General features: G+C 38.0%; 1 pseudogene; it reads right to left on the reverse strand.

Annotated features, from left to right (window-relative positions):
• Positions 1-9,545, reverse strand: part of LOC131422589 (acyl-coenzyme A synthetase ACSM1, mitochondrial-like) — a 50,049-nt pseudogene extending 40,504 nt beyond the window's left edge.
• Positions 9,546-9,955: the final 410 nt, after the last annotated feature.

The following is a 9,955-nucleotide window of genomic DNA, read 5'->3' on the forward strand; positions in this document are numbered from 1 at the left end:
CATGTCTCCTATTGAAGACTTAAAGCTCCATTCCCCCATGTGTCTGTCTTAGTTCCATATAGACAGTGGATTCCCCTCTATGCCTCAGTTTTCTCATCTATGAAATCGCAACAATAACACCGCCTAGAAGGTAGTGAAGTTTAAATGAGTTATTTAAATTAATAAAGTGTATATAACAGTGCCTGGCCCAAGTAGGTGCTCAATGAATATTACTACTGTTATTATTGCTACACAATAAAATAAAAGAGCCTAATTTAGTTCCTGAATATTTGGGGGGAATTTATTTTTAAATAAATTACTTCTAGAGGTGAAATCAGCAAGAAGGCAGACTAGGAAGCTCCAGGCCCTTGTTCCTTCAGAGAAACACCCAGTAAACAAGAGACCAAAATGGTTTTGTGGGAGCTCTTGAAATAGTCAAGGATCTGCAGCAACCCACAAACGCCCAAACAATAAAAACTATACTCAAAATGGTAGGACATTTTGTGATGTTTTTGCTCACTCTTGCACCACCCCGTCTCTGATGTGGTGTAGCACGGTCAGGAGGAAGCCACCCAATTCCCAGCCCATCCTTGGGACAGAAGGAAAAGAGTGGAACTTGTTTACGACATTCTGGCTTGTCTGGGGGCTGCCTGAGGGACTGGTTTCTGTCTCGTCTGACTTGGTGCTCAGATGGGAAGGGTGGCATGGTTTGAACATCAGGTTGAAAGTCTCTGAAAGCAGTGGCAGATGCCAGGGTGTGTGAAGACTGTAGACCTGTAGCCACTTAGAGCCAAGAAACTACAGGCAGAGGAATACAGTAGAACATCTAAGGCCCCAAGAAAAAGCAAGGATGATACTTTTATGGAAATTAAGGTATATAAGATCAGCCATGTGCATGGGAAAATTGGAAAAAAGAACATGCACAGGCCCAGGAAAGAAACATGCCAGAAAAGACCTGAGAAGGCCTTAAGTTTTGACACTGAGAAAATTACTGAAGGTCTTCCCCTGCATGGAGCCAATCTGCACAGACTGAGAGAGGTGGCTGCTGTTTTCAAATGTCCAATTTTCAACAAAAGATCACAAGGCCTATATAGAAATAGGAAAATATAGCCCATTCGAAGGAGCAGAATAAATCTCTAGAAATTGACCCTAAAGACACCTAGGCTCCAGTTACTAGACAAAGACTTTTAAATGACTGTCTTAAATATGCTGAAAGACCTAAAGGGAAACACGAAAAAAGAACTAAAGCAGATCAGGAAACTGATATATGAACAAAATGAGATGATGAACAAAGAGATGGAATTTACAAAAAAGAACCAAATAGAAATTCTGGAGCTGAAAAATACAATAACTAAATTTAAAACCTTACTAGAGGGGTTCTATATCTGACTCAAATAGGCAGAAGAATCAGTAAACTTGAAAACAAGTCATTTGAAATTATTGAGTCTGAGGGGCAGAAAGAAAAAAAAAATGAATAAAAGTGAATAGAGCCTAAGGGACTTACAGAATAATACCAAGTAGAAAAATATACACGTTTTGGGAGTCCTAGAAGAAGAGAGAGAAAAAAAGGGACATAGAGATTATTTGAAGAAATAATGGCTGAAAACTTCCCACATTTCAGTAGAGACATGGATATACACATACAAGTGGCTCAATGAACTCTAAACAGGAAAACCCAAAGAGAGCCACACAGAGACACATTATAATCAAACAACAAAAGCTAAAGACAAAGAGAGACTCCTGAAAGCAGAAATAGAAAAGTGACTCATCATGTATAAGAAATGCTTAATAAGGTTATTAGTGGATTGCAGGCCATAAGGTGGTGGGATGATATATTTAAAGTGCTGAGGGGGGATAAAACTGTTAACGAAGAATTCTACATCCAGCAAAATTATCCTTCAAAAATGAGGGAAAAATTAGGATATTCCCAGACAAACAAGTTGAGGGAGTTCACTTCCGCTAGACTTTCCCTATAAGAAATGCTAATAGGAGTCCTCAGGTTGAAATGAAAGGACAATATAGAGTAACTCAAATATGAAAATATGATAAAAGGAAATGAGAAGAGCATTAAAACATATCACTACAAAAAAATCAACCAAGCACACAGGAAGGCAGTCAAAGAGGGAATAAGGGACAAAAAAAAAGCTATGACATCAAGAAAACAATTAACAATATGGCAATAGTAAATCCTTCCTTATCAGTAACTACTTTAAATGTATGTGGACTAAATTTCCCAATCAGAAGACAAATATTGGCAGAATAGATAAAAACAACAGGATCAAACTGTGTGCTGTCTACAAAATGATAGAATATGATAAAAGCAATAAAAAAACTCTCAGAGGTTTTCTTGCAATAAAAAGCTCACAATATAATATCAATTTTAAAAAGCAAAACCATACTTACTTTGTAATCCAAATTTATGTTAGTGATATTAATTAATTCATTCAATATTACCTAATTCTCATTATTTCTAAGGCTAAATGTTTTTAGATGCCATTATGTTCTTAGACCAAAAAGATACAATGGTGAACAAGACACACATATAGAAACATACGTAAACAGTTTTAAATATTTATGGCCAATTTTTGTTTTCTTGTTTAAATCAACTTTCTTATTTTCCCCACATTTTCTATAATGAGCATGCTTTTTTTAAAGATTTCATTTTTTTATTCCCGAAACAAAACATGTTCAGAGTAAAAAATCAGGCAATGCAGAAGCTTATGAACAGAAAAGTTTCTTATAAACAGAAAAATGTCTTCAAATTTCTAAATCACATATTCACTCCCTGAATGTTAACACTGATAATTTTTGGTGTATATTCTTCCAGGGATTTTTTTCCATATATGTGCAAACATGATCCTACTACCTTTGACTCAGATGATTGGAACAAAAGAGTGTGTTTCATGTATTCATATCTGTGAAAAAATCAGTGCTATGAAAAAAATTCTTGCCCAACATGTAAAAGAATCTTAGCAAGTGTAAATGACTTGTGTGCACTGCCCTTATAAGGGGAGCAGAGCATGGAATGTTCCTGCAGGAGTTTAAAAAATGATGGAAGATCTGGTGTATCAAGGTAGAAAACAATTGTTGCTGCTCAGAATTCAGACAGTATTTTAGCCCTTAACTTTCACAGCTCGAAGAAGATATTGCTTAAGTAGTTATGGATTTTTGTGCCATGGATTAATCTGATAACATGATATTGAGAGAAGGGTGGAAGAAAAAATACATCCCTTACACTGGATTTGAAATTTAAAGTTTTATGCAGTGAGGTTTGAAATTGAGGGAAATTGAGCAATCATTTTAGAAGATAAAATGCTGAATAAGCAACTCAGCAATAAAAAGAAACGACCAACTAATACACAAAGCAACATGGATGAATCTCAAAAACATCATGCTGAGTTGCTGAGTAAAAGAAACCAGACACAAAAGGCTGTATCCCGTATTATTTCATTTCCATGAAACCTTAGGAGAGAGAAATATAATTTCTAGTGACAGCAGATCAGTGGTTGCCTGGGGCTTAGGGTGGGGATGGGTGAGGATTGACCGGGAACGGACAAAAGGAAACTTTTGAGGTGATAAAAATGTTCTAAAACTCATTAAACTTTACACTTAAAATGTGTGCATTTTATTCTATGTAAGTTATACATGAATATAGTTGATTTAAACAAACAAAAACCTACATAGCTACTCCCTGCTAATCTCTAACTAAAATATACTTTGAAGAAGGAAAATTGGAAAGGCTTATCCAATCACTTAGGTGATTCATGAGTGAGAAGATTCGTTCTGAATATTAAAACACATAAGAGTTTTTTGTTTATAGAAAGGGTTTGCCTCAGTATTAATTAAAATGAAATGCAAGTTGAAATTTAGTGATTTCTGTAAATTAATGATAGAATATGATAGACTGAGAGAATTTAAATCCTAACTGACATAAATAAAACACTTTCCTCACAGTGATATAATTCACATTATTTTCTATTGCATTTGGAACACTTACCAACCTCAAGAAATTGCAAAAGTTTAAAATAGAGTATGTTTTCTGACCATAATGGAATTAAGCTAGAAATCAGTAACAACAGGACGATGAGAAACCCACCCAGCCCACCCCAACTATCTGGAAACTAATCAATACACTTCTATGTAATCTATGGGTCAGAGAAGACTCAAAAAGGCAAATAGAAAATATGTTGAACTGAATGATAATAAAATATGACATATCAAAATTTGTGTAATGCACTTAACAGGAGTGTTTAGTGGGAAATTTACATTTTTAAATGCATGTACTAGAAAAAAAGGAAGGCTGAAGGGTAAGCATGTAAGCTTCCATCTCCTGACGCTCAAAAAAGGCCAGCAAATCAAATCAAAGGAAAGTGGAAGAAAAGAAATAGTAAAGATAGGAGCATGCATCAATGAAATGGAAAACAAATACGCAACAGAGAATATCAGTAAAGCAAAGCTTGTTTTGAAAAGATAATAAAATTGATAAACTCTTAGATAGACTTATCAAGAAAAAAAGAGGAAGTAAACATATTAACAATATCAGGAACAAAAAGCGTACATTATTACAATTCTTACAGACATTAAAACAGCAATACGAGAAAATTATAAGTAACTTTTTGTCAATAAATCTGACAATTTGGATGAAATGGATAAATCGCTAGAGAAAAAAAAAATACAGCTTGCCAAAGCTGATAGAATCAAAATCTTAATAACCTTGTATCCGTTAAAGAAATTAAGCTTTCCTACAATGAAAACATACTAGTATGTTAAGAGTTTGACTTGAAAAACTGATGCTTTTTGTTTTTTTCTAAGAAAATAGTGATAGTTATATGTCAATTACATCTCAATAAAACAACAACAAAAGAAAATAGTAATAAATTTTTAAATTCTATCTGAAAGGTTTCAGAAGAGCACCTAGAACATTGTAAATGTTCAGTAAATATTTGTTGAATGAATAAATAAAAGCAACTCTGGGATATAAATAATGAATGATAAGGACCTTCAGGGTTAAATTAAATCTAAAGATGGGATCAGGCTTTTATTTCTCTGGACAAAGGGAATGATTTGTTTTTCTAAATTGGCCAGTGATCAAATTTTCTGGATGCAGATTATGACCAAAGTTTCATTTTAAATATGGCTACATATAAGAACGATTGTAATTTTAACTTACAAAGAAAGTGGTTTAAATGCAATTTAAAATGATAAATGGCATGCTATTCCTTTGTAGATTGTCATTGATAAAAAATGGATGAACTCCTTACAGTCTCACCAAATTACCAATATGTAGTCTGATATGTCAAACTGGGAGGCGCAGTCATGGAGAATCAATTCACATGGATGAACCAGTAATTGATTGATACCCAGACTTGAAAAGAATTTACCAAGGAAGATTACTCTAAAGGTCTGGAAGTCAAAACTTTTTGCATTATGTTTAATTGGGAAATAATATGTATTATGCCATTAATATTTAGATAAATTGGGATAATCTTGTTTTTATACCAGAGGTTGCAAACTCAGAGCCTACAGGGACCAGGAAAGTAAGCCTGGTTACTGGGGCAAGGGTGTGAGAGAGAAACCCGCCACGTTCCTCCGGGGCAAACTGTAGAGCCACGCACCTCCCAAGGGGGCAGCAACCATTTAGCTCCACCATTGTTGCCACATGGAAATGAATGTTGAGTTATTTTGAGATGTGATTTTTACATAAGAAGCCCCAAAGCCCAATCCTGGTTCCTGACCTCTGTTGTGCCTTCTCTGCCTGAGGCCTGCCTGTGGCAAAGCTTCCTGCATTTCCTTGTGCATGTTTACAATACATCCATGGGAAAGTAAACAGCCCTTTGCTAAAATACAACCAAGTTACGGCCAGGCCCCAATGTTGTGTTTCTTGTGCTGGTTGTATTGCTGTCCAGGGTCTGCATGCATTTAGATTCTTTCAACAAGTAGTTAATGTGCCAGGCATGTTCTATACTCTGGGGATACAACAGTGAACAAAACAGCAAGAGTTCCATGATCTCATGGAGCTTACATTGTAGTGCCAATGACACTACGTGTGTAAGAATTACAAAAGATTTAGACTTTTTGTGAATACCATGGAGGAGTCTTTTACGGGATGCTGGGACAAAAGTCTAATAGTTTCAGAGGAACATGAGGTGCCTTTTAAATTGTATAGGTCCTAGGACTGTTACTAATTATTTATGTAAAATTATGGAATTAAATTCAGGAGCCACAGAACACATCCACTGGCTCAAAGAAATCTAGGCAGACCTGACTACTGGATATTAAGGAATTTGGGATGTTTGGCAGCATATAAATTAATTTCCTTCAGCAAACATTATAGGACAAAGAGCCAGACATTATGTATCAATGATATTCAGCTGGGTTTTTTTTTTATTATTTTATTATTTTTATTATTATTATTATTATTTTTTGTGAGGGAGCTCAGCCCTGAGCTAATATCCGTGCTAATCCTCCTCTTTTTGCTGAGGAAGACCGGCTCTGAGCTAACATCTATTGCCAATCCTCCTCCTTTTTTTCCCCAAAGCCCCAGTAGATAGTTGCATGTCGTAGTTGCACATCCCTCTAGTTGCTGTATGTGGGACGCGGCCTCAGCATGGCCAGAGAAGCGGTGCATCTGTGTGCGCCCGGGATCCGAACCTGGGCAGCCAGTAGCAGAGGGCGCACACTTAATCGCTAAGCCACGGGGCCCGCCCTGGGGTTTTTTTTCATCTTTGTGGTTAATATATTTTTGGCTATATTTCTTGAGCAATGTTTAATGTTAAATTGCATCAGAGATTGGTAGGAAGAATTTGCTCTTGTCACGATTTTTTGCCAAAACAAACAGAAGTTAACATCCCAGGTGCTGTACTCAGCTCTCTTAAGACATAAAGTGGGGAATCACATCATTTAAAGAGGAAAAATGAAGAGTTGTATCTTTTGTTTACTTTTCTATTTCTATTATCCAGAATAATGCTTGGCATATGTGAGGTGCTCACCAAATCTAAGCTGAATGAATGAATACAGTATTAAGGAGACAGAATGAATGAATTTGGACATGAATGTGACCTCTCCTGAATAGATTTGGGAGGTTGCTCCAGGAATCAATTGAAGCTGAGTATAATATCCTAGGAGCCTAGAGTAACATAGGGTTTAATTTCCAAGGACAGTCAGGGGTTACAAGTTGGTGGCCTGAACAAGCAACTGTATTCCACCCATGGACCTATATTGTCTAGCTTATAAGGCATTTTCTTTTGTTTTATAATGAATTCTTTGTCAACACTAAAAAAATAATCAGAAGAGTTCACATAAAATGGTTGGATTTCTAACTTACATTTTGTAGGTAAAACGTGTTGAAAAGTGAGTCAAAATAAATTCTGTCAATCTGTTACGTTTTGGCCTGTGTTGTTGGTTAGCCATGGATCAGCTTCTGGGTGATGCTTGTTAAGCTGTAACGGGAGGTCCAGGAAGCCAGAGTGGACTGTGGTGGCATGCCCTCTGGAGGGTCTTTCATAGCAGCAGCAATAAAACCTATGGTGCTTATAATGCAAGTTTCAAAATTAATTTATTCCACAAATGTTTATCAAAGGACTGCTAGGTGTCAGGCACCATGCATCACTAGAAAGACACTGACCATCATCAAGGCAATTGGAAAAGTGAAAACAGATCAGAAGTGTTGTAAGAATGAAAATTAATGGGATGGGGACCCTGAGGGTGGGAGAAATTTGGATACCTGGAGGAATTGACCATGACTGATAACGATGATACAAAACCCAACAAAGACTGGCATTCTCTGGGGCAATTTACTTGGTGGTTATCTCCATGGGTTGATGTGTGAACTAACTGATAAGGACTTTATGAAGAGAAATGAGGGAAAAGTGATGGCATCACTTCTTCCTCTCTACCTCCTCCCTCTCCAGCCCATCTCATGATTCAAAAGGTCTTAACCAGATTTCTGGTCTAGACAGTGATGAAAGTCAGTTTATAGTTTGAAGGCAGAGATGTTTTGGCATCATCAGATTGTGAGATGAGGTTAAATACATTTATGCATTGCTTAACAATGAGAATACTGTTCTGAGTTCTGAGAAATGCATCATTTGGCAATTTCATCATTGTGCAAACATCATAGAGTGTACCTAAACAAACCTAGATGGTATAGCCTACTATACCCTTGGCTATATGGTACTAGTCTTATGGGACCACTGTCGTATATGCAGTCTGTCGTTGACCAAAACGTCCTTATGTGGTGCATAACTGTAATGGATTATAGAATAAGACAGCCTGGACCCAAATTCTGTTCCTTCACTTATTAGGTATGTGATTTCCACAGGTTATTTAAACCTTTGGAACCTCAGTTTCCTCATATGGAAACTGAGGATAATAAAAGTGCTCACCTAATCAGAGTAGTAGATGTAAAGTGTTGACATGGCACATAAAAAATGCTCTCCATAACTGAGGGCTCTATTTTCCTTGGGGTTATTATGGAAATTCAGAGGAAGGAAAAAGGAGGAGGTGAGGAAGCTCCCATGAAAGGCATATAAATGTTGAATACTAACATATGAATACACGTTCATAGGAAACTTAAAAATTATATCAACTATGTGATTCATCTCAGGTGAATTCTCTCTTCTGTACAGAGAGAATATTGGGTGAGTTTTCACACTGTGCACATCACCAGCTGGAACTTAGTACCTGGAATGCCGCCCATCATCTAATCCAAGTCCTAGTGTCACCAATGCTGCTCTCTTGGTCTGTCTCTGGGGAAAAGGCAAACCAAGACCTTGGCTTTTTCTGCAGAGATATGTAACCTCTAGAGGCCACAGGGACTGGTTTCTCTGGACATACCCTAAAGCCATGTTCCCGTAGGTAGTTGATAGGGAGGACGCCAGTTGGACTTGCCATCGTCACAGGAAGATGGATGACATGACTTACCTACATGCGTCAGATGCTCATGTGCACAATGAGGTGGTCTGTCCCCTCCCTCTGAGTGTAGCCTGAAGTTAAGCCCAAGTTTGATGAGATGAATTCCAGTTAGACTCACAATCCCATTCGTTGAAGACTAAGAGACTCAGGCTAACATTAACTTGTGCACCTTGTGATTAGAGCTTTGTACTTGTTCCCTATTATGGAGCACTGACTGTGTACCTGCTGTCTTATTTCTTAAATGAGATTATCCTCATTTCACAGATGAAACCACTGAGGTTCAGAGACGTGAGACAGTGGCTAGGCTGAGAATTGAACCCCAAAACATAAGTTTTTTCCATGACACTGGTAAGCTGAGGCAGAAGCTGTTCTTGGTTCTGTGCCCCTCAGCCTACTAGGAGCAAGATAAGGCCAGTGAGGCCACTCCTGTTCTCACCCCCCCATCACAGATGCCTCCTCACCTTCTCCATTTGAGTCTAGTAGTCCAGTATATCGCTTGCAAAGTTAAATTCCTCGGGTGTATCATGGTCATTCCATCTTGGGGCTTCAGCTCCTGATAAAGGCTGGCAGCGCAGGTGCCAAGGGGCAGGGAGGAAGCCATGGCAGGATTTTTGGATGCCCCAGAGGACCCTGAACCTCATCAGCCACTGCATGGTGGGCAGTCCTCAGGAAGCAGCCACAGAATTCTCCAGTCACCACCTGCCTTGGGAAGAGATGGCTAATAGCTTGGTCATGGAGCAGGAATTTCCTCCACAAAAAGGAGGCACGTTCCTGATTAATTGCTAGAGTTATAGCTTTGTTTCAGCTCACTGGAATTTGGAAGGTACAACTTATTGATTTAGGTGGGGATGTCTCTTCCCAGCTGAGGAATGACAGGGCAGAAAGTGACGGGGAGAAACTCAAGATACTAGATGAAGTTGGTACCTGTTTCTGAGGGTCTTCTCCTTCTCCTTCACCCCCTGGGATTTAAGCTCAGGATGGCAGCCATGTGGACATCCCATTTGTGTTAGAAACTCACAAATTCCATGATATCCTTCCTCTGGAGACCTGTCTCCCCACTGAG

Source organism: Diceros bicornis, chromosome 26 (assembly GCF_020826845.1).
Source record: "Diceros bicornis minor isolate mBicDic1 chromosome 26, mDicBic1.mat.cur, whole genome shotgun sequence".
In the NCBI taxonomy this organism is placed as follows: Eukaryota; Metazoa; Chordata; class Mammalia; order Perissodactyla; family Rhinocerotidae; genus Diceros; species Diceros bicornis.